The 24,848-nt window shown below is 41.4% G+C and overlaps 1 protein-coding gene and 1 pseudogene across 5 annotated transcripts in view; one reads left to right on the forward strand and one right to left on the reverse strand.

The window, feature by feature from the left end:
* Positions 1-24,848, reverse strand: part of BACH2 (BTB domain and CNC homolog 2) — a 431,172-nt gene that overhangs the window by 170,506 nt on the left and 235,818 nt on the right. For 2 of the 5 annotated variants that reach the window (XM_053591949.1, XM_053591948.1), the window contains one exon: positions 19,548-19,706. The exons of the other annotated variants lie outside the window; for them this stretch is intronic. The gene's annotated coding sequence lies outside the window, so the exon portion shown is untranslated. The remainder of the gene's footprint in view (positions 1-19,547; positions 19,707-24,848) is intronic. 5 annotated transcript variants of the gene reach the window in all.
* LOC128586264 (ubiquitin-conjugating enzyme E2 L3-like) lies at positions 18,551-19,223 on the forward strand (annotated as a pseudogene).

Below are 24,848 nucleotides of genomic sequence, written 5' to 3' on the forward strand. Positions count from 1 at the left end.
ATCTGTGAGAACATTCTTATTTAGAGCCCAAATCTCATTCCTAACTTCTTCTTTGGTTCTGCTTTCAACAATAATAGTCTTTCAGCCATCTAAACACAGTGATTGTATTTCCCCTTCTTTGTTCTCTTCTCTAGGCTAACTTTCCTCTGTTTCTTCACCTGCTGGTTATAAGACAAACTCTCTCCATCCCTGATGTTCTGTCCACAAGGCACTCAGGCCCATCTGTTCTCCTCCTCAAATGCGCTAGTATAACACTCTCAATGTAGTCTCCATGCTGGAGAATACAGTGAAATCACTGCCCCTTTGTCTGGACACAGGGCCTCTCTTCTCACAGTGGGGAGGAGGTTAGCTTCGTTAGCAGTCCCTCTGCTCTTGCAGCACAGCTGACGGGTTCAGCCAGGGAGGTGGCCGTGTGCTGTGAGGCCCAGGAGAGAGCAGGGATGCCCAGGAAGGAGCAAAGACAGCTTTCTGGAGGAGGTGACACTTGAACAACTTGAAGTAAGAATGAGCCAGGTGGAGAGAGTGGAGGACCTTTCCAGGTGGACGGAAAGGGCTTTACAAAGATGCGTTGTTGTGAGAGAATGTGGGCAGTGCAACTTCTTCTTTCTTACTTCTTCTCTTTTTCCATTTCTTTCTTCAGTTTTTCTCTTATTTAGCTTTACTTTTTAATGTTCTTTTCTGTCAAGGCTTGGGATATATAGTTGACTCTTGAACAACACGGGGTTAGGGGGCCAATCCCCTATGTGGTTGAAAATCTGCACCTATCTTTGATTCTCCTGCTGCATATCAGAAGGCTTCCTGATACACAGTCAGTCAGCACCTATTTTGTATGCTGAATGCATTATTCACTGTGTTCTAACAATAAAGTAAGCGACAGAAAGGAAAGTACAGTAGAACCTCCATAGTGGACCGCCTCCCTACTTTGACCACCTCAAGTAGACCTAATTTTCATAGACTGTGCATGTTCATATCAGTACAGAGGCCTGGTTCTTTACGGTGACCACCTCTGTACGCTGACCGGTTTGTCACAGTCCCATGGGTGGCCAACTCACAGAAGTTCTAGTGTTTATTAAGGTAATCATAAGGAAGAAATGATAGGCTTCCTGTGAGCTAAGTGGAAATGGGTCCCCCTAAAGGTCTCCATCCTCAGCCTTTAGTCTGAGCAGACAGAGAAGGAGCGGCCAGAAGGAAGGCTGGTCCTGCTGTTCCAGGCATGACAGGCACAGAAGAGGGGAGGAGGCAGAAGGGGGCAGCAGAGGCAGGTGCACCTGGTGTAACTAAATTACGGAAAAAACCCATGGATAAGTGGACCAGTGAAGTTCACACCTGTGTTGCTCAAGGGTCCACTGTACTGTGTTCTCCTGTTTTAAGAAGTCTCCATCACATGAGTTGATTGTTCTTGTCTGCAACATCTATTTACTGTGATTACTGTGAGGATTAAGCGAGTGAGCTGAAGCACTGGCCACATTCCTGTAACAAGCCGTCTTTGAGGCTGCTCTCCCTGTCAGAAAATGTGCCTCTAGTTAGTGAATTGTTTGACTAGAGTTAGCAAAGCAAATGTACCTCAAGTATCAAAGGCAGCTGAAGGTCATCTAGAACCACCAGCTGAACCAGGGTACATGGTAGAACTGGATGGGGTCAGAGGGCTTCACCCCTTTACCAGCTGACTTGTTTTCTCTTCAATGCCCCTAGCGAAAGAGTTTGAAATAGGCATGTCAGTATTTCCAAATTGTTTCTAAGGCTATCGGTTATAAACTTTTTTTGAGACATAGAATATTATTCTGTCACCTGGGTAGAGTGCCATGGTGTCATAGCTCACAGCAAGCTCAAACTCTTGGGCTCAAGCGATCTTCCTGCCTTAGCCTCCCTAGTAACTGGGACTAGAGGCATTTGGCACAATGCCTGGTAGTTTTTTGTTTTTTTTTTTTTTAAGAGACAGGGGTCTCACTCTTGCTCAGGCTGGTCTTGAGCTCCTGAGGTCAAGTGATCCACCTGCCTCAGCCTCCCAGAGTGCTAGGATTACAGGTGTGAGTCCCTGTGCCCAGCCTGGGTTATGAGCTCCTATTGAGGCAGTTTTCTAAGGCTGGGGAGCAGACAGGCTCAGAGCCTCAGCTTTGCAGGCCAGTGCCCGACAGGTCCCTGCATGATAATGCACACACCTGCTATTTTCGTTCACCTGCCCCGCACCGCCTCCAGTCTCTCAGACGTCCACTCCCACCTCTCTGAAAAGGGCACAATGCCTCGAGGCTTCCCTTACACCTCAGACAGGTGGATGAGAAAAACCACCTTTCACAAACCCGTCCTAATCAAAGAACAGAAGAAGAGAGAAGAGAGCCTTCAGTAAAGAACCCTAAACATCCCACCAAAAAGTCCCAAACAACCCTGAAAAGTGAGAATAAAACTACCAAAAACTCAGAGAGGGTAACAGGCATTATTTCCAACCCACACTTGTCCTTCTAAAAAAAAACCAACCAGTTACTGAAAAAAACCCCTGAAATATATGAAATGTAAAATCATTAACATATTTCCTGTCCTCACATAGCTTATAAAAATGTTTCTGAGCTTTTCCCTGGCTCATTTACAATGATGGGAAGGAGCAAAAAGGAAATGCAACAGATGGTACGGAGAGAGGAGGTACTACCCGCCTCGCGCAGTAATTTATCTTCACAGAAATTTATCGTGCTCGGGCGAGATTTCAAACGTTTTTCAGACATACCAATGGTTTATTCCTGCTCAAGAACAATAAAGATGAGGCTTCTTTAAAAAGCTGCAGGTTATAAGACATGTTTACTACTGTCTATTTTTGTTGTTTCTAAAAGAGATCACCTCGGCTTCCCTCTGACCCTCCCCAAACTGACTCTGCGAGAATCTAATCTGGTACTGATTTAGAGCTGACAGGTGGCACATGCATAATTAAAGATGACCTAACACAGAATGCTCTCATTCCTGGCATATCATCAGACACTCAAGCAAAGCAATTATCAGTAGGCAATCTTTTCTGTCAACAGAGATAGAGATGAAACATTTCTTCAATTAAGAGGATTCTGCAAGGATGCTGTATGTATCCATCTGCAAATACTTAAAAACCTTCAGAGATGAACATGTAGCTCACAGAGCCCCTTCGGCCAGTTAACACATGTCTTGCTCACCTCCTACTGCTATTCCTGGAAGGTCACGTTTCAAAAATCAAAATCAGAACAATTTTGGGGTGTTGCCAGAGACCCTGACATGAACTGACAGGGAAATCTCCGTATTTTTCTGTCCTATCCTTGCTGAGATTTGCAAATATACCAAGCCTTCCTGAAAGGCTCAAGGCAAAAGAGGATAGGTTTATATTAAAGTAAATTCAATTAAAATTTCCCTTCAAAGCAGGATTATTCCCTCTCTATGCTCCACCAATGTCAGAAGGATTTAGAGAATTATTATCAAGCCCTAAAACTTCATCTTGAATCTAAGTGATTAAAGGATTTTTCCACCCATTTGAAGAAATAAATATTATTCAAAGAAAAAAGGGCCTTGACAAAACGAATGGATTTTTCCCTTTCAGGTGAAGGAAGGAAGAGGTGCTGTCTTCCCTAATTGAGCACTATGATTTTTACAAATTACAGTGCGTGTACTTTACATAAATGAATGCACTTTAGCTTTCCTTAGAACAGAAATTGCTTTAATGTTATAGTGAGACAAGTGATTTTCTTTTCTTTTTTTTAAAGGGTGGTTTACAAGTTAATGGTTTTTTGAAGCCCATGTAAAAATTGCCTTCCACAAGACAGAGAACTTCACAATGTTTGTGGTGCATATTTTGCCACATTTCACAAGAGGTCTTATTGTTTAAATTCTTACATTCTTATGTCACACATGAACAAACGACCTTTTTGTTCATTTGAACATGTCTTTATAGGATCTCTGGTGGTAGAGCTGGTGTTGTTTTCATTTTTTTCCCTCATCAAGCCAGAACAAAAGTCTCTTTTTCTGCAGCTCTGGGAACTCAGGGAACATGCCAATGTGGGAGCAGTTGTCAGCTAGAAACACCATAATGATAATGTAAGTGAACTGTTAATGTTAATAGGTTGACTTCTGACAAGTAAATCAAGGTCTATAGAAAAGTTTCTTCTATGCAGCAGACATTAAGGTAATGCAAAATAGAAGCACTAAAGGACAATTAAGACCATCTAGTAAACTATTTCTGCAATAGGACCCAATTCTTTCAAGACAAGCCTGTCTTGGGAGATATTCCATTCAGAATATTTTCAGGGGAAAATACCAGTAGCCTTTGGGGAAAATATTGCCAGGTGGAGGCAGGGAAGTGATGGAAGGATCACTAATGGGAGACTCATTAGGACTCGAAGCTCAAGTTCATTATATTTCTCAGAACTAAGAATAGCTTCTGAACGAGTACTCACAATTCTCCACAGACCTATTTCTCCTACGGAACTCCACTCTTCTCCCTTTTCTATTTTAATGTAAGAAAAAGAAGAGAATACACTTAGACATGGGTAGGTAGGCAGGAACAAAGGAACCTCTACAATGGAAGGGAATCTAAACTAGTTCTATTATAGATGGTGTTAAATCTCTTCCACCAGGATTCAATTCAGAAAAACTCCGAAGATGTAGTTTGATAGCACGCCGCATCAAGAGGCCAGGAAAAAGAGGTAAAGTCACATGTGTAATGTTGTGGCAAACACATGGGACTTCCCAATGGATGTCATGGATGAAAAGAACATATAATATCTATAAGGCACATACTACCATTAAAGTGAACATGTCATTTCCCACACAGTTGTGAGCTCCTGACTGTCTGTCTGGTGTTAGTGAATATGGCAGAATCTTTCCCCACAGGCTTCCTGTGCTGGAGATGATTACCTGGTACCAAGACACTTTATTTGAGGCCTTTTACACTTAGATGTTATTTTAGAATCATTACTGAAAAAGGTTTTTTAAGGTGAAGGTACCCTGTGTAAAAAAGAAATTATCAACCACCTTACTGTGAACCAAGGTTTCTCCTGCCCATCCTCAAACCTGGTAATCCGAGTATGTTTGCTCTCCTGTTTTATTACCGGATAAATAAAATAAGACTGTAACTATGGCTACAAAATAAAGACTAAATTATGACACCCTGATACTGATGGAGTATTATTTTGGAAAGATGAAAGTGAAATCTGAGATACTATTATCAGCACTGCTATCTCCTTGTGCCTGTTTTAGAAAGGAGGCTAAAGACCCACCATGTGGCAGCGTCCTAGAGACACTTTGCAGAGGCCCACGTGTTCTCCCTGCTAACTGATTATCCAAGATGCTTTTCGGGTTTATTTCAGAAAGGACAAAGTCTGACACATATTTAAGGCAGCATCTCTGTCCACTCGGGAGAAGTCATTTGCTTTCCAGTTAAGGAGTGACAGTGGCTAATTCCAGGGTACCTGCTACTGGCCTTTTCAGGAACTGGCATTTGAAGTCAAACTGTAAAAAGGTGACCAGTACGTCTGCAATGACCTAGACAGTAGCAGTACAACGGATGCTTTCATGTATTTTCTTCTCCTAATTCCTTTCCAGAGAGGGTAAGACAAATCAACTCAAAAAGGGTGGTCTCACTGCACTGCAAGGGATAAAAGAAAATAAAAGTGGTGAAAAAGTGGTTTTTCTCTACAAGTAGCACTCTAGGAATCAATGTTCTTAACTTTGAGTTCTTTCACAAAATAAAGTGATGTGTGCCAGCACCATTTGTTTCCCTCAGGGAAGGGAGGGGGCTAAAAAGGGGCACGTTCCCATCAAGGTGGCTTGGAAAAGAGGATGAGGACTAAATTCTCATAACACATGGTGGATCCCCACAAAAGAAAAGTAAAATAAAATAAAGGCAATCTTCTACTGAGCACCTGATATCACCCAACATGAAAGAGAACCTCACGCTGACCAGTTCATGCAAATCAATATACATCTATTCTCTTACAGTCAAATGTAACCTACACCCTAAACAGACATGTAGTGCTTTCAAATGTACACGCGAGTAACTTCTGTAACATAATTAACAAAGGAGAGTACAAAATAGCCAGGTGTAATGGTGACCAGTAACTTCCACCTTGCAGCTAGACGGACTGTAGTGTCTTCCGAGTGGTGCTGACAGTCTTCCCTTCCCTCCTCTCATACTCACACCATGCCTTCAGGTCTGTCTAAGTAATGTAATTTACTACAGTGGAATTCCCCGGGTACCCTGTGCAGCCCTTGGTGACAGTATCGTTTATACTCCACAGTGTCGGGGCCTGACACTGATATATAGGCCTTCATCCCTCATTCACAGGACAGCGTGCAATTTCACCTTCCTCTGTGTCCTTCTGTGGTGTGCATGTACATAATTCACTCCATTCAGCCCTAATCACAAACCTTGTTCGAAGTGCTCTCATTAGATTTATATTTCTCACTTCAAGTGTCAATCTTATTGAAAATTCCTATTTTATTTTTAGCAATAAAATCTAAAGCATTCAGGGACAGAGCACATTAAACCAGCAACGTGGACAGGCACTTAAAATCCACCATTAGAGCGAATCTCCACTGCAGATGCTCTGTACTATTCAACCAAAGGAGTGATGAGCCTCATCTAGTCCATACCCTCAAATCGCACACAGAGGACAAGGTGGCAGTTCGGTGGGAACCAGCACATGTGTGACCCTGGGATGCATTTCAGAATCCCTGTCAGTGCTTATGAGGGCACAGGAGGGATCACAGCCAGAGTCTAATTTATCACCTTCTCTCACCTATGTTTACAGAAACTTTGGTCTGTGACAAAGTGTAACAAGGCTGGCAAAGATAATGGGCAGTATGCGTGTGCTCGGAGGGGAGAGAAGCTGCATCTGCAAAGCCAGATACTCTGGAAGAACCGGGCTAGCATTGAAATAGATGGATCTTTCTGGCAGAGCTGACCTAAGAAACGTCTCCACTCCAGACTGACCGCTCCTAACAACTCAGAAAACCTGGTGATGATGCTAATACACAGATTACAAGTCACAAGTTGTATTCTGGGGCAGGGATGGTAGAACAGACTGTGACAAGGAAAATGTGAAGAGAAGTAAAAAAAAAAAAAAAAAAAAAATCTAGGAAAATATAACTGATAAACCGAAGGCATTACTTTATTATTATTACTTTTAATATCTGCACCATGTTCTAATTCTTTAGCTTATTGGTCTCATTTATCACTTCTTGTCAGGTCCCAGGTGAGGCAAAGTCAAAGTTCAGTCAAAATTTCTTTTTTAATTTGATAAATGAAGAAATAGCATTCTGGGAAGGTCACACGGGAGAATAAAGGAAGAGTCTAATTTGAACTCTCAGCATCTACTTCGAAAGGCTAACAAGAATGTTAATTGATGCCTAACACTTAACATTAGGCACACATTAGGACTTTACACTGTGAAATAGACAACATACTTTATAATAGAAAACTCTGAGGGGCAGAAAAGAACTTCTAGAAGGGCAGGTGCACATTACATTAAACAGAAAATAATTTGCAAGATACGATAAATAAAAATAAAAGCAACACTCATTGTTTTCTGCCTGTCAGGATCTGGTCATCTATAAAATTAATCAGTAACCAGAATTATAACAGATGCAATAACAGTATTTTCTGTAGGGAACTGCATACACCACTACAGAAGCTAATTGCTCCTGAAGTTTTTCCCATTTCCACCTGAAATATTTACAACATTAGCACTCTCTTTCATAATGTACACCGGCAGGTACTACAATTAACACGCACATTTTAGAACTGAAATATCCATGTTTAAATAGAAAACATAGTGAGAAGGTAAAAAATAGAGTATGCTCAACATGGCACTAATCTTAAAAGAAAGGCTGACATTATGCTAATTTAATGTCAAGATAAAAAAAACCAACCCCCTAGATTGTATCAATAACGTACGAAGAGCCACACTGTAAACATCTACATCCTTCTAAGAAACATAGACGCAGATCTTTTGTCCATTTAATCCCCACAGAGGGGAACCCCCAAATTCCCTGAAACTCCCCAACATATGTCATGATGCAGCTGTGCGAGTAAGAGCGAGGCCACAGCAGTTGGTGGGGCACGGTGCCGTGCTCCCGTTGTCACTGTCCTGGGCCCCCACACGTATCCTCTGGTAGGTGCCATTCCTGCTCCCATGTCACATAAAGACCCCAGGCCTGGTAGAAGGTAAGCAAATGGGTCCAGGTCAACAAGTAGCTCAGCTAAAATTTGGTCTGGAGTCTTTTTATTTTCCCCACAGCTCTCAGCTCATGCTGACCCCTGTGCCACACTCTCTGCCACAGGTAGAGGCACCCAAGAGGTGTGTGACTTGCAGCCTTCCTTGTTCATAGTCTTCTGGAATGACTGCCCTCCTGAAGCATCTATCTCACAAAATTACATCAACTCGAAAGGCTCAGAACACTCCTGGGCATTCTCACTCTCTGGAAATGCCACTGCCAGTCAGTCACTGGGACGGGACAGCACCATCACCAGGGTCGCCAAGGCACAAATTTCCCGGTGAATGCTGCCACCTCTCTCTGGTGTTTCCTGTAGCCACAAGCTGACATGTTGCCACTTACTGTGGTTGCAGTGGGCTCGGCAGCCAGACACGGGGAGTTTTCTTGGTTGACTCTCCCTCTACCATCTATGTCTACGGAAGGCACGGCAGGACGGGTGCTCAGGCTTGTCCTCCAGCCCCTCCATCCGTCCACACACAAAAGGGCTTTCCAGGCTTTCGGGCAACAACACTGCTATCCCTTCCTTGTTCCTTTCTTTATAAGAAAGAACTTTCTAACAACGAACCAAGAAGGTGGATGTTGTAAAACAGCATTTCAAACAAGGCAATTACTTTTTCAAAAAAGTTCAGGGGTTTCATCACTTCTTTCATCCTTTTATAAACACAATTTGTTTATGTATGACTTGTGTCTTTCTCTCTTCTGAAGGGGAACACATTGATAAACTCTCATGTGTAGACAAACAGCGCAAAAACCTGGCTGCCTTTTGCTATTTCAATAGAGACACATTTATTTCCCAACACGCCACTTACCAGACAGATGCAAAGATGTGGCCAAACCAGTCATCAGAATTAAAGAGTAATTTTGCTTGCACTACACATTCAGATTTGTATGAATTTTATTTTTAGCCAGGCACAAAGGGCAATAAATGGAAAATCTTATTCTAACCGCTCCTTTTTCTGGGCCACCCACACCACCCCTCCCACTACACAACTTCACAAATTTAAAAAAACCCAACCCAGGGTTTGTCCTAACAAGGGATGCAAAGTGGCTAAAATATGTGACATTTTTTCCAATTAGTGTTTGTACTTTCATTCTTTTTCTGTACCAGGACTTTCAGGGAAAACAATGTTGACTTATCTACCGGCATTTTCAAAGGCTCAGCTGGGGTGTCACGCCGTGGAGAGACAAGTCTGATCTGAGAGGCAGGGGCACCACCCTGCCGTAAACACACATCAGCCAGCCCTCAGCAAAGAAATGCACCCCCAACATTTTGCAATATCTGCAACATTTTGTTTCAAAACTTTGATGGTGTTTTAAAAGTTTCTCATATTAATAAAAGTATCATCAGAAACATTAACATTTCTAAAAGAGAGCAGCTGTTAGAATGATTTGACAAACTTAATGAGTAACACTTAACTTAAATCTGCTTTTAGTCTGCAGTGAAATCCAGGCTTCCCAAGGCACACCACCACCTGCTCTCCCTGTCCTCCTATGCAGTTCTGCCCTCGTACACTTTAACCACACATGTCACCACCCCACAGGCTGAAGCTTCCCAAGCACTAACTCACGTGGACATCACTACGCAGCGGCCCATCTGATACTCAGAGCACTAGCTCACACGTGGACATCACTGTGCAGTGGGCCATCTGATACTCAGAGACAAACACGTTGACAGCACATGGTAATACAAAAACGCCGATGAAGAGGATGTTTGCTAGGGGCACAGAGAGGATAGAGGTGCAAGTCCACTTTTGATAATGACTCTTCAGACTTTTAATAAAAGTTAAATTACTAAGGTTTCAGGATACCAGTTACTATGCCTGTTCCTCGGAGCCCCCTGCAAACATACCTAGGCAGTGATTAAGATTTACAAGTCATGAAGGCACCAAAGGAGTCAAGTCCGAGAGAGGCATCTTTACCTGTGTGCTTGCTCATTATCCAGAAACTAGAGGAAGCGTCCTGTCATCACCTGGTAGTTCACATACACCCGCAGAGCTCACACCTTCTTCCGACAGTGCGCCGGCCCAGAGCAGTGCTGACGAGACGGCTTAGAAAATCTTTTAGGGGGTTATAGTCCTTTATCATCAGAACTTCTGACTTGTGTTGCAAAAACAGGCAATTACGTATTATAAAAAGTGGGTCATATGCCACCAAGACACAACCACACCGCCCCCAAATCAGACTCTGAATGACTGTGCTGTGACAAGGTGGGAGGGTCTAAACACAGTGAAAGCAAAACTTTCATGTGGTGAGGAGCATTTTAGTTTTCACTGGTGGAGGTAAGAGAAAGTTAATCTCAATGTCAACTACAAAGCCAGCTAACTTTTTGCGTCTTTTTGAACTTGTACAACAACTGCTGGCTGTTAATGCCATGGGAAATTCAGATACAAGGCCATAAACTGTGCTAGGGACAGCCTCAGGCTGAAATGACGGGCCCACCCTGAATATTGAGCTCGGTGACTAAGTCAAGCAAGGCGGTCAAATCGAAACCAAAGATAAAGAACCAAATTCTCACTATCCACATTAGCATCTCCTTCTCCAACAGAGGATCAGAGAACTGTATACCACTTCCCCACACCTGTGCCCAGCCAGGGCATTATACACAATCACGGCTGTTTATCAAAGCACCCTTCCACTGCTGTAGGAAAAAGCTAAAATGTAGTCACCTGCATTGGGCACGTTCATTCAGATGTCACTGCACAGTTACAGCAATATTAATTCTAGTCAATACATACCAAGCCCCCTGTTATACACAAGGACACAAAGGGTCTAAAGGGACCTACAGAGAAGCTGCTGCTTTCAAGGAACTCAGAGTCTTGTATAAGGCAATGATTTTCAACTGGTGTGCCATGAAAACTTTTAAAGATCATTAATTAAATTATTTTTGAAAGAAGTTCAAAGCATAGTTAAGTATATTCTCTTTTTTTTCATCAACCTAATTTAAGTGTGCCATGGAAGTTTAACTATAGGTTCAAGTGTGCCGTGAGATAAAAAAGATTGAAAACCACTGGTATAAGGGATGATAAATCCTACATATAACCAATGTCAAACACAGACCGTTTTTAAAAAAAACAAAGTTTCTTCTGGTGTCTGCTCCCTAAATATGGATGTAAGGTTTGTGGATGACACTTCTACAACACTTCTCAGATGAATCCTTTGACAATCCTGTCATTTTCAACTGGGTTTTCTTGCAATGCTCAAAGCCTTTCCTAAGCATGGCTAAGCATTAGGATGCTCCCCAGTGCCAAGGCCCAGCACTCCCCAGAGGGTAGTCAGAGCCATCAGCACCATTCCAGGAGCTACTACATCACACCAGAGGTCAGTGGATGCAAAGTTAAAGGGAAGCTCTTTGTTCATAGCACAAGAATGCACGTATTTAAATGAAGTTTTGATACTTTCAATTATACAATTAGAATTTTATTTTCTTTTCTTCTCTCTCTCTTTTATTTTTTTGAGAGAGTCTCACTGTGTTGCCCCTGGTAGAGTGCCATACCATCACAGCTCACAGCAACCTCAAACTCTTAGGCTTAAGCGATTCTCTTGCCTCAGCCTCCCAAGCAGCTGGGATTACGGGGGCCCAGCACAACACCTGGCTATTTTTTTTCTTTTTGTTGTAGTTGTCATTGTTGTTTAGCAGGCTCAGGCTGGGTTCAAACCCACCAGCTTCAGTGTATGTGGCTGTCGCCTTACTCACTGAGCTATGGGCGCCAAGCCTAGAATTTTCTTGATGTCCATATTGTTTGGATTGTGGCAAGGGAATGGGAGGATTTGGCTAAATCAGCCTTTCCCATTCTGCCAAATTGCCTCATAGTATATTGATTGCTAATTTTTAAATAACTGGAACACAATAGTTGACTTAATACTAAAACCATCTTGTACATAATTGAATGTTCCTTTTATAAGCCCAGAGGCCTACCAGAATTTTGCAGGGTCATTAAATACAATTTTTAGAAGAATGCAGAAATAAAATACCAGTTGATAGGAATTCTAATGATAAAGATATTGGTGAGTCCACACCAGCATCTCTTTTTATAGGATTTGGCTCATATAATTTGAAGAGAGAAAAATAAGCAAAGAGGAGATTGCTATCCTACAAAATGACATCTAAAGTTATCATTTCTAAGCGCCATACACTGGTGGGATGTGATTAGTCCAGAGCACTGCTTGTAAATTTGGAATTAGTTGGTTAAGTTGAAAAAAGTCTGGAAAAATACACAAATGTACAAGTTAATAGGTAGATTGCATCTGGGTAGCCAGATCATAGGTAACTTATTTTCTTTATTCTTTCCTGTTATTTTACAAATCATGTAGAATATTTAATCCTTTTTGTATTAAGGAAATCAAAGCTACTCTATTTTGATAAAAAGAAACAGTTATTCTCTAATTCTGGCTCTGTTTAGAAATTTAGGACACTTAATACTTAGGACTGGATTTGGCCCGGTGACAAATAAGGCATGAAATACCAGAAAAATCTGCTAGAAATAATAGATGCTAATTTCTAGTTAAGGACTCCTATATAAATCCTGCTATCCTGCAAAGCTTTGCAAATACTGTTCTGGGACAGAGGAGCAGAAACACATTTCCTCATGACACATGGTCTTGACTTTCCAGCTGTATTGAAGCTACAGGCGGCAGGCTCTCACTTGATCAATTTAATGGGGTAAAGGGTACATGTCGGATCTATTAGTATAGAGTAGGCGTCCTCAAACTTTTTAAACAAGGGGCCAATTCACTGTCCCTCAGACAGGTGGAGGGCTGGACTATAGTTAAAAAAAAAAACTATGAACAAATTCCTATACACACTGCACATATCTTATTTTGAAGTGAAAAAAACAAAACAGGAACAAATACAATCACACCGCCTCATGTGGCCCACGGGCCGCAGTTTGAAGACCCCTGGAAAGTATAAATGTCTTAACACAATAATTAAGTAAATGAGATGAGGTATATACCCTGTTTCCCCCAAAATAAGACAGTGTCTTATTTTGAGGTGTGCTCCCAAAGATGCGCTAGGTCTTATTTTCAGGGGACGTCTTATCTTTCCTGTAAGTAGGTCTTATTTTCGGAGGATGTCTTACTTTCAGGGAAACAGGGTATTAACCAGTGTGATGTAAGCGTTCCTAATTCTATATGAAATCAGCACATTGTACCCCATTATGTGGTACACATATGTACCACATTAAATGCATTAATATATACATGATCTATGTGTTTATGATTTAATAAAAAAAAAATTTAACAGGGTGTCCTTGCAAAAACACATTGTCATCCCCCTGGGTTAAATAAGGGCTCAGAGGGAGATGTTATTTCACTAGTGACAGGTGCATCCAAAAAAGAGCACACAAATCATTTCTAAAAAATCAGCAGATTGGAAAGTATTAGAGTCAATTGATAAGCCATTTGCACTACAGCTGAGATCACTTGTTAGGCAGCTTTATAATACAACACAGCTTAATTTATGTGGAGACTCACAGGAAATATCATTTGAAAGTTTTGATTTATATATTAGTGTATATTATAGAGAATGAAAATTAATTTGGATGATCCCTTGAGAAGAACATAATCTGAATCTGTTATACATAATCATATGTTCTTGAAAAAAAGCAATAGAATTGGCTTCAAAACTATGCAATTGGCTCCTAATGACTACAGGAGCTAAATACATAGGTTCATAAAATTATTTAACACATTTTTCTTAAAATAAATAATTTCAAAACTTTTAGAGGGCTTCATAAACAGAACATCTAACATTTAAACTCTAGTGCTGCACAGGTGGCTAACCTTGTGGTTTCTCAAGAAAAATGGATGGCATATTTTTCTATCTTCACGCAACACTTTTAGATTATTATTAAGGCATGAGAATAAGTACAATCAAACCTCAGTTGATCAGACTATTTGAAGACAAGAAGACTTTTCCCAAAGCAGTTTCTTTTCCTCATTATAAAACATTAACCTTTCTTAGTGATTCAGCAGGTCAGTGTCATCAGCTACAAATATCCTCCAGGGTATATTCCCCACCTTTACTAAACACCAAAGCTGTCTTGTTTTCTGTATCTTCATCTCTAAAAAAGGGAAGTGGGGTGTGTGTGGTAGGGTGGGGTGTGTGGGAGGGAGAGGGTTGGGGGAGTACGGTTACTTAATTCACGGTTCTCGTTAGCTGGGTTCCAGGTAGCTAAGCCAATGTAAACATGAGTTCAGTGTCTGGAACCAGGCATGTCTGAGCCTGGGAATCATGAGACAAGGAGAGCCCCTGACGGTCTGCCTCTGCTGGCTCTTTCAACCTCATGCCATTTCCTCTGGGCGACTGATGGGTCTTTTCTGGGGTGAATGTGTGTCAGTCCATCCAAAAATTATGGGCTCTGAACTCCTGGGGTGGAAGGTATTTTGGTTAGATTCTATATCCACACTGTGCCAACCTGATCTCAGGATGCCAGGAGGTGTGGGTAGGTGTCACAGAATAAGCCCTTCCCCGTCTCTCCTTCAGACCTGCTGACCTGGATTCTCTTTTCTACAGAAACCTTTACTTCCAGTTTTTTTGATATTTTAGCAGTTTTCCATGGCAACTGGCTTAGAAACCTCTACTGCTTTGCCCTGTTTTCTAATACCTAAGTGAAATGTACGAGGAGTTTGTTTCTAAGCAGGTTTGGAAAGTCTGGTGTGAGAATGAGGGGACTAATTTATATACTTGCACTTCATTTTATGTCTGTTTTTGTTTATATCTTTTCCTTAAGGCAAATATATAAAATAGTCATATATACTGTATATAAAAACTACATATAATAATTCTCCTACTATTGAGCCTGTATAGTAGATATTTACTTATGTGTGTATATATAATACACAGAGGATGCATACATATTTTATGAAAGGAGAAAATTGTATTTAAATTGTAATACTCAACATGTACTGATAACAGAAGATGAATCTAAATTGCATTTGAGTGCCTTTTACAACTGCAGAAGTCAAACGTGCCTCAAGTATTACAATTTTAACAGTTTTTTCTTTCTTAAAATGTGTATATATTCTTTTTTGTATCCTTTATATACAGAATCTTAATATTTTAAGGAGAAAGTGGGATAATTCAGGACAGTGGCTTTGAGCTTTTTGAAACCATGGATCCTTAAGTACAGCTGTCAGGAATTCCAAGCCCTCATCAGCCCCAGGGGCTGGGCTTGAAGGGAAGAGAAGGAGAATGCAAGGAAACAGGGCTGCAGGCCCCAAAGAGGACTCTTCCAATTGTTCTTAACGGCTGGCTTTCTAGAAACACAGAATAAAAGGCAAAAATAAAAAAAGTAGGGCCCAACAGATAACCCAGTGGGCTCCACTGGGCACCTGCTTGCAGGACTGCTTCTCACTGTGCCTCACAAACCGGGACTCTGCCATCAAATACCCGTCACTCTGCGCCGTGTTCTTGAAGGAAATGAGCCTTGGTATTCAGTTAAGCTATGAAAAAGTATCCACATCAAATTTGCCGTTCTGGCCACTTTTGAACGTATAGCTCAGTGGCATTAAGTGCACATGCACTGCTGTGCAGCCATCACCACCGCTCAGCTCCAGAACTTTTCATTTTCCCAAATTGAAAAAAAACTCAGTATCATTTAACAACCCCCCACTCCTCCATTCCCCGGCCTCCTGGAAACCACCCGTTCTACTTTCTGACTTCAGACATCTGACAACTCTTGGTATCTCATGTAGGTGGGATCAGTTAATATTTGTCCTTCTGTGTCTGGCACATTTCACTTGCCATCTTCAAGGTTCCTCCATGTGGTAGCATGCACCAGAATTTCCTCTTTTTAAAGGCTGAATAAAGACTCCATTGTGTATTTACACCGCCTTTAGCTTATCTGTGTATCTTTTGATGGACACTTGTGTTGCTCCTGCTCTTTGGCATTATGAATGTTGCTATGAACATGGGTGTACAAATAACCTGTTCAAACCCTTAGTTTCACTTCTTCTGGGTATATATCCAGAATTAGAACTGCGGGATCACACAGCAATTCTCTTCGGTTTTTTTGAGGAAATGCCACACTGTCTAGTTTAAAAAAATTAATAAACTTTATTTTTAAGAGTAGTTTTAAAGTTTGGCATGGTGGCTAACGCCTGTAATTCTAGCACTTTGAGAGTCTGAGGGAGGAGGGTTACTTGAGTTGGAGACTGGTGTAGACAACATAGTCAGATCCTGTCTCTGCAAAAAGTAATTAGCTGGATGTGGTGGTGTGTACCCATACTCTACATTACTCTGGAGGCTGAGGCAGGAGGATCACTTGAGCCTAGGAGCGTGAGGCCACAGTGAGTACCTCTGTACTCCAGCCTGGGTGACAAAATTAGACTCTATCTCAGTATAAAAAAGAGTAGTTTTAGGTTCACGTAAAATTGAGCAGAAAACACAGAAGTTTCCCACCTCCCCATCCCCATGCATGCCTGCTACTCAGTTTTATAGAGACATTGCAGGTGCTTGGTGACTGTCTGATCTGTCCTAGGCTACCGGGAGTGACCAAGGCAACCCTTCCAGGTCCAGTAGGAGCCTGAAGTCCTGATTTACTGGGGGAGTCACAGCAAACTTCTTTCCTCCCCGACTGATGGAAACCTGACATGTGAACATGGAGATCTGGGGATGGGCAACGCAGGACGGAACATAAAGGAGCCTTTTGTCCAACTCCTTTCTTCACTTTCTAGCTTGTGAAGACGGGCTCATAATGGAGAATGAAATCACTCACAGCTCCACCAGCCCCAACACCAGCTTGGGTGAGCGTCATTGCAGACCTCTTCTGTCACCTACTGCTTTTTGTCTTATTTTCCTGATTCTGTGAGTTTTACTTTAAACATGAGCATCTAAATCTATCTCCAGGTGAGGTTGACTAAAAGGTTAAAGAAAAAGGTTCACATGTCAGGTGAAAGAAAAAGGTTAAAGAAAAGGGTCAAAGAAAAAGAAAAGTAAATCTATCTCCAGGATTTTTGAGTCTATTAACATTCAGGCAATAGATACGTTCTTTTATCACATATCTTGGCAGTTGCTTTATTAACAGTGATTATTCTCAATGCCAGGGTTATAATAAAAGAACTATAAATTTGAATGATAACATTTACTATAATGAAGTCAAATATTATAAATCACAGTGCTTACCCATGGATTTAAATGCCCAGAAATTTCTCAAGTGCTTCCTGGACAGCATCACTCATACTATTTTTATACTGGACATCAACTCAGTGAAACAAGAAAAAAATGTTTAAAATTCTTACAGTGAAAGCTCAGAAACACACAAAATACACACACTGTACACTCACAGTTGCACAGATGTGTGTGTATGTGTGCTCACACATTCCTAAGTGTGTATCTGTTTAGCCCAACTTGGCTACTTTCTTCTATTAACGTACAATGAATTATTCTTGTACTCAGCAGGTGGCTGATTGGCTTGTTTGAAAGCTAACACAGCAACATGCTGATCCTCAAAATATGCTATAAATATGAACTTAAAACCCCACAGAAACCTGGACTCCCTGGCTTGGGTTAAATTATTGTCGTGTTTCTCCCTTTCCACGTGTTTTCTAAGTCAAGGCACACTGAGGTGCGCGAGGGGAGGGGCAGACTGTGATGACTCACTCTGGGAGGCTGCACCGTGTTTCCCAGCCCAGGGCTAAGTAGGCTTTCCCTTCTGCGTGTATCTAGAAGCCTGGTGTGCACACCTGCAGGACCGAGCCAGAGCTCTGGCCTAATAACAGGCCTATTCGTCACGCCTGTTGAAAACCGAGGGTGAGGAGTGACTGGTCCCAGCAGCTCTGAGGTGAAGCCAGCAGGAATAATGGCATCTGCTTGGTTGGACTTTGCAGTGTAAAGGTGCTGAGCAGACCTCAAAACTCTCTTTTCTGAGACACAAGCCAATGCATTAAACAAAGCATTAAATACCTTAATCTAATGATATTTAATACTGAAGTATTAAGATATTTAAGATATTTAATATAGTTTTCTACCTTTATCATTCATCCTTTTGCCCATAGGTACAAAGCAGGGGTTCTCCAAGTGGGGTCCCTGGACCAGCTGCATCAGTATCACTTAGAAACTTGGTAAAAAAAAAAAAAAAAAGCAAATTCCTGGTTTGCACCAGACCTCCAGAGTCACCAAATCAGAAATCTGAACATGAGGCATTTCCCACCCCCCAATCTGTAATTTAACCAGTCTCCAGGTGATTCTGACACAAGCTGATGTTTAAGAAACAGTGAGTTAGAGAATGGCCAATACCAGATTTCAGCCTTTGCTCCTTTCCTCAACGGTAAATCTCAAAGTACTTAAAAAACATAATTCAGCTGGGAAAGCAGCGGCACCAGATTCAAGATGGCAGCCAGCAGGAGGCTGATGAAGGAGCTTGAAGAAATCTGCAAATGTGGAATAAAAAACTTCCGTAACACCTGCAGTGCATCTTACAAGGGTATATGTGAAACTTAGTAAATGTGGAATTAAATGTCTTAGCACAATAACTAAGAAAATGCCAGGAAGGCTATGTTAACCAGTGTGATGAAAATGTGTCAAACGGTCTATGAAACTAGTGTATGGTGCCCCATGATCACATTAATGTACACAGCTATGATTTAATAAAAAAAAAAAAAAGAAAAAAACTTCCGGAACATCCAGGTTGATGAAGCTAATTTATTGACTTGGCAAAGGCTTATTGTTCCTGACAACCCTCCATATGATAAGGGGGTCTTCAGAATTGAAGTCAACTTTCCAGCAGAGTACCCACTCAAGCCACAGAAGATCACATTTAAAACAAAGATATATCACCCGAACATCGATGAAAAGGGGCAGGTCTGTCTGCCAGTAATTAGTGCTAAAAACTGGAAGCCAGCAATCAAAACCGACCAAGTAATCCAGTCCCTCATAGCACTGGTGAACGACCCTCAGCCTGAGCACCCCCTACGGGCTGGAATACTCTAAGGACCATAAAAAATTCTATAACAATGCTGAAGAGTTTACAAAGAAATATGGGGAAAAGCAGCCTGTGGACTAAAATCTGCCACGATTGATTCCAGCAAGTGTGAGCAGAGACCCCGAGCAATGCATTCAGACACCCCGCAAAGCAGGACTCTGTGGAAAATTGACACGTGCCATTGCCTGGCGTTCACTTGTAGAAAGTTACTAACTTTCTACAGCTTTTGTAATCAGAAGTGGTCTAGGTAACCTGTAAAGAAAGGATTAAAAATTTAAGATGTTCTAAAAAAAAAAAAAAAAAACAACAATGTAATTCATGTGTGTTTGGGCTGTTTGTTACTATCACCTAAGAAAACATTTATCATTGTTCAATTAAGAAAAAGAAGCCTTAGTCCAGACTTACATATGATTTTTCCAGGTCCTATGTTGGCTCTGAGTCTTAGGAGGCAGGGGACTGGGCGCAGGGTGAGATGAGATGACTCTGGCAGTCCATTCAGACCTGTACCCCAGAGCTTTGTGGGCTGACCTGTGACAGGTCAGTGACAGGTCAGTGAGTGTCCACCTAATTGGGCAGGAAAAGTTGTCCATCAGCAGGGTGAACAGTGCATGTGAACGGTTCCCTTCCCTCCTGCTATCTTGCTTTTCATGACTGCCACACTAACTCACTGTGCCTCTGGCTGTGTACCTCCTGACCAGTGCCCATAAGCTGCGTGTGACACCACAGCCGGTGGCACCAACACCTCAGCTGCATCATGGTGGAAGTACTTTTCCTTGAGGTATTTCCTTTTCACTTTCCTAAACCCCAAGCAACTTAGTGATAGGCCCATGTTTGATCAATTCTCTCCTTTTCCATCTCATCAATGTTTTCTGCTAACAAATCAACACCTCAGTTTGTGTGGCTGGGCGAGGTGGCTCATGCCTGTAATCCCAACATTCCAGGAGGCTGAGGTGGGAGGATGCTGTGAGTTGTGAGATGCTACTGCACTCTACCTGGGTGACAGTGAAACTGTCTCAAAAAATAAAACAAAACAAAAATCCCACATGTGATTGTTGTAAGGATAAGGAGAAGAGATTCAGGAAGCAATTATTCATTCAAAAATTCTGACCAAAATGATTCTCAGATGCCTCAAATGTGTTTATTTCTTAAATGAATAATATTTATCTTTTTCTGATAATACATATTTACTGTAGAACATTTGGAAAATACAGAAAAGTATATAGAAAAAAGATCAGTGGTAATTCTGACACTGATAAATCACAAAATAATAATATTTTGATGCATGCATCCATAATACCTTCACTGAAACTCCTGGGGCAAGATACATTCCAGGATTTTTGTTTTTACTGAGTTTTGGTTTTCAGAGAGTAATATGATACAGCTACCAATTATTATTATTATTTTTTTATTGTTGGGGATTCATTGAGGGTACAATATGCCAGGTTACATTGATTGCAATTGTTAGGCAAAGTCCCTCTTGCAATCATGTACAGCTACCAATTATTACCTATCACCCTCTGAAGGTATGGAGTAGCACCACATAATTAACCACATTCAATGTTTCTGTCTCCTCGAGGGGAGGAGACCCCAAGTGTACAGCACCCAGAAAGCAAAGTGCACCTCACAGCTGGCAGAGAGTGGACTGCTCCAGAGAGGAACGGTATGGCCTATGTTAATTCCTAATAATAGGCTAAATATTTATGAATTTTGAAGGAGAGTTCTTGGGATGGTGAGTCCTTCCCATTTTTAACCTTGTAAGTCAATTTCCTGGGGTTGTCATGGTGAGGGTGGGAGTGACTTTTACTATGCTAATGAAAGTAGGTCACTTGAGGACACTCGTTTTAGTTGTCCTTTTCAGATACACAAACATATTCAGTTTCATTTCTATTGTTTCATTTAATTATGAAATGAAATGTGAGTTATATGAAGGTGAACATTTCCCCAAGTTATTGAAAATTATTCAAAAATACACTGGGTGCAGTGGCTCACACCTGTAATCCTAGCACTCTGGGAGGCCAAGGCAGGCATACTGCCTGAGTTCAGGAGTTTGAGACCAGCCCAAGGTAGAGTGAGACCTTGTCTCTAAAAAAAAAAAGCTGGGCGCTGTGGCAGGTGTTTGTAGTCCCAGCTACTTGGGAGGCTGAGGCAAGAGACTCACTTAAGCCCAAGAGTTTGAGGTTGCTATGAGCTGTGATGTCACAGCACTCTAGTGAGGGTGACAAAGTGAGATTCTGTCTCAAAAAAAAAAAAAGTAAAATAAAATAATTTTTTTTTTTTTTTTTTTTTAAGACAGAGTCTCAAGCTATTGCCCTGGGTAGAAGTGCTGTGGCATCATAGCTCACAGCAACCTCCAATTTGGGCTCAAGCGACCCTCTTGCCTCGGTTTCTATTTTTTTTTTTTTTGTAGAGACAGAGTCTCACTTTATGGCCCTCGGTAGAGTGCCGTGGCCTCACACAGCTCACAGCAACCTCCAACTCCAGGGCTTAAGCGATTCTCTTGCCTCAGCCTCCTGAGTAGCTGGGACTACAGGCGCCCGCCACAACGCCCGGCTATTTTTTGGTTGCAGTTTGGCTGGGGCCGGGTTTGAACCCGTCACCCTCAGTATATGGGGCCGGCGCCTTACCGACTGAGCCACAGGCGCCGCCCAGAGAAATCTTTTTTTTTTTTTTTTGGTCGGGGCTGGGTTTGAACCGGCCACCTCCGGCATATGGGACCGGTGCCCTACTCCTTGAGCCACAGGCGCCGCCCGGGGTTTCTATTTTTAGTAGACACAGGGTCTCTCACTGGCCCCTAAACATATTTTTGGACATCCATGTAATATTATACCCCATAGAAATGTATCTTATTTATTAAACTATTTCTCATATTTGTTGAATTTCAGATTTTTTTTTGTTACTAGAAAAACACTTTGAGGGACATATCTAAATATCAGATTGCCTATATTTCTGAACATTTTCTTAGGTAGATTCCTAGAAAAAGAATTATTGAGTGAAATGGGACAAACTAGGGAGGTGGGTAGAGGGAAGGGGATTGGTGGGATTACACTAGCGGTGCATCTTACAAGGGTATATGTGAAACTTGGTAAATGGTCTGTGAAGCTAATGAATGATGCCCCATGATTATATCAATGTACACAGCTATGATTTAATAAAAAAAATAAAATAAAAAAATAAAATCACACACACACACACACAAAAGAAATGGGACAAACTTAAGGGTCTGGATGACTTTAGAAATGATGTACCACTTTACATTCTTTCCAGCAGCAGGAGAGCCTATTTAATGTAATTACCAACTTTATTACAGGCACAGAAAAAGACACTTGCACCACACAGATCTTAACAAAATCTTACCAGTGATGACCAAACTTAGCAGATTTTATTTTAATTTTCCTTACACAGAAGATAGTGAACAGCTTGCTGTTCTTCACATACCAAGAGATATGGAATTAATGTAAGTTTGCCTTCATGGTGGTCACTGGACCAGGCTGAGTCATATGTGGACACTGGGGAGCTTGACCATGGGACCTGACCACAGAGAAGGGCGTGGGAGAGTTCACAAGGAATTCACAGACCATCAGAAGAGAAAGCGCTGATCACCTGCGGGCTGACAGTTCAGCTTTTAGAACACTGTTTCCCTTCCCTCTGGTGTTTTCGTATTTCTGGGACATTCTGCTATTCCTCAGTATGACCTCAGACAGCAGAAGAAGATGTGAAGACGAAATCAGACCAGACCAGCTAGTAACAGTGACTGACCTGTGTGCACGCACTGGGCCAGGTGCCTCACAGGCACTGTCTCATTTATGCTGAGTGCACTGGCATGAAAGGTGGTAGCAGCAACTGTGACAGTATGTGCTCCCTCACATCAGCTGCGAGTTTGGAGGAATTTGAGCTTGGGAATTTCAAAGATCTAGTCATGCCTAGTGTCTTATTACCACGATGACTCCAAGTCTAGATATAAATCACAAACTTTATTTTTTCATTATTTTGACAGCACCATATATAGCATATACACAAATCAGAGAAAATGATGTAAATGGAGTCTAAGAAAATTCTTCATAATAATAAACTCCTTGAAGGTCCTATGGTGGCAAAAGGGAGGCTATATCTCCTAGAGCACAATAGAGGGGGTCAGAGTCTGTCACATGTACGTGACACAAAACAGGGACTACGTGAAGGAAGACACAAGACATACACAACACAGACCCTAAAAACACAAATGTACAGACACGCTCTTTCCCAGTGTTACTGCAGATCGGGACTGCGAGAGCAGGACGCACGGCCCTAGTTCCTTTCCCTGTATAGCTTTTTCTAATGACTTATCTTTCTCTTTCCCCTTTGTATGTATTTTACCTCATAGGATAATTGGTGTAGAGAATGCCACGATTTTTATATGCCAATAAAAGAAAATGGAAGAGGCGTTTGTCATATGGAAGGTAATAACCCCACTCCCTTATTTATAAACTCAATTTCTGCACTCCCTGTGCACCATTAAATGGCTAAGTTTTGTGGGGTAAGGGTACAGAAAATTATAATTTTATTTTAATTGTTCTTTCTCAACAATTTTATCTAGAAATAAGGGTTGTTTTTATCAAATGATCAATAACAAAAAGACCACAGATGTATCAAGAGGTGGTGTGTTCCCTTTACTGTGGCTTCTTTTTATGTTTTTAGTAGCATTTGCCTGATCATTGGTTTTCAAATTGGGTAGAATGGCCTACAAATGATTTTTCTTTGCTACAATCAGCTATAACGTTAATTTTATAAGTACACCAGGACTACATAGAGTAAAAAACAAAGTGATCACAGAGGAAATAACCCCACAAAGAGTAGACTTTGTTTTTTTCTAAAGGGTCTAATTACTTCGGGGGAAAACACAAAAAACAAACCGCCACTAATCACAGAAACGATTATCAGAAGCTCTTTAGATACTCAAACTATACAACTAGCATTTGTAAAGCTAATTACAAATTTGGATTCTCTCATTTTAAAAATAAACTTTGAAGCAAACCCCTTCTGCTTCACTGCTCAACCAAAAGTCTGTGCAACTGGCTTGCTGTCAGAGTAAGAAAAAAATAAATAAAGAGCATCACTTGAACAAAGTTATTACTGTCAGTATCACTAAATCCTGAATGCAAGATACCACATAAGCTAAAAACAAGTGGTGCCACATGGCTCCATTATCTCACATTTACAGAAAGAGCTGATGATTCCCAGTGTAGGGATGGAGGCCTTTCCCTCACAGCAACTTTGTGGTGTTGGGCACGCCACTCACTGCCTCAGAGGCCCAGCACCTTGTACAGGTTTTCTTTCTTTTTTTTTTTTTTTCCTTTCTTTTGGAGATAGAGTCTCACTCAGTTGCCCTGGGGTTGAGTTCCATGGTGTTATAGCTCAAAGCAACCTCAAACTCCCGATCACAATGCCCGGCTATTTTTAGAGACAGGATTTCACTCTTGCTCAGGCTGGTCTTGAATTCCTGAGCTCAAGCAGTCCACCTGCTTTGGCCTCCCAGAGTGCTAGGATTACAGGTGTGAGCCAAAGTGCCTGGCCTCTCTCTTACAGGTTTTCATGAAGATTAAATGAGTATGTATACAAGTGTGTTTTGCAAATTTATGCCTCTCTTTATGTGAGGCATAAAGATATTAATCCCCATTTTATAGTTCAGAAAACTAACCTAGGAAGATACAACAACAATAACAGCAAAGT

This window comes from Nycticebus coucang, chromosome 5 (assembly GCF_027406575.1).
Source record: "Nycticebus coucang isolate mNycCou1 chromosome 5, mNycCou1.pri, whole genome shotgun sequence".
Taxonomy (NCBI): domain Eukaryota; kingdom Metazoa; phylum Chordata; class Mammalia; order Primates; family Lorisidae; genus Nycticebus; species Nycticebus coucang.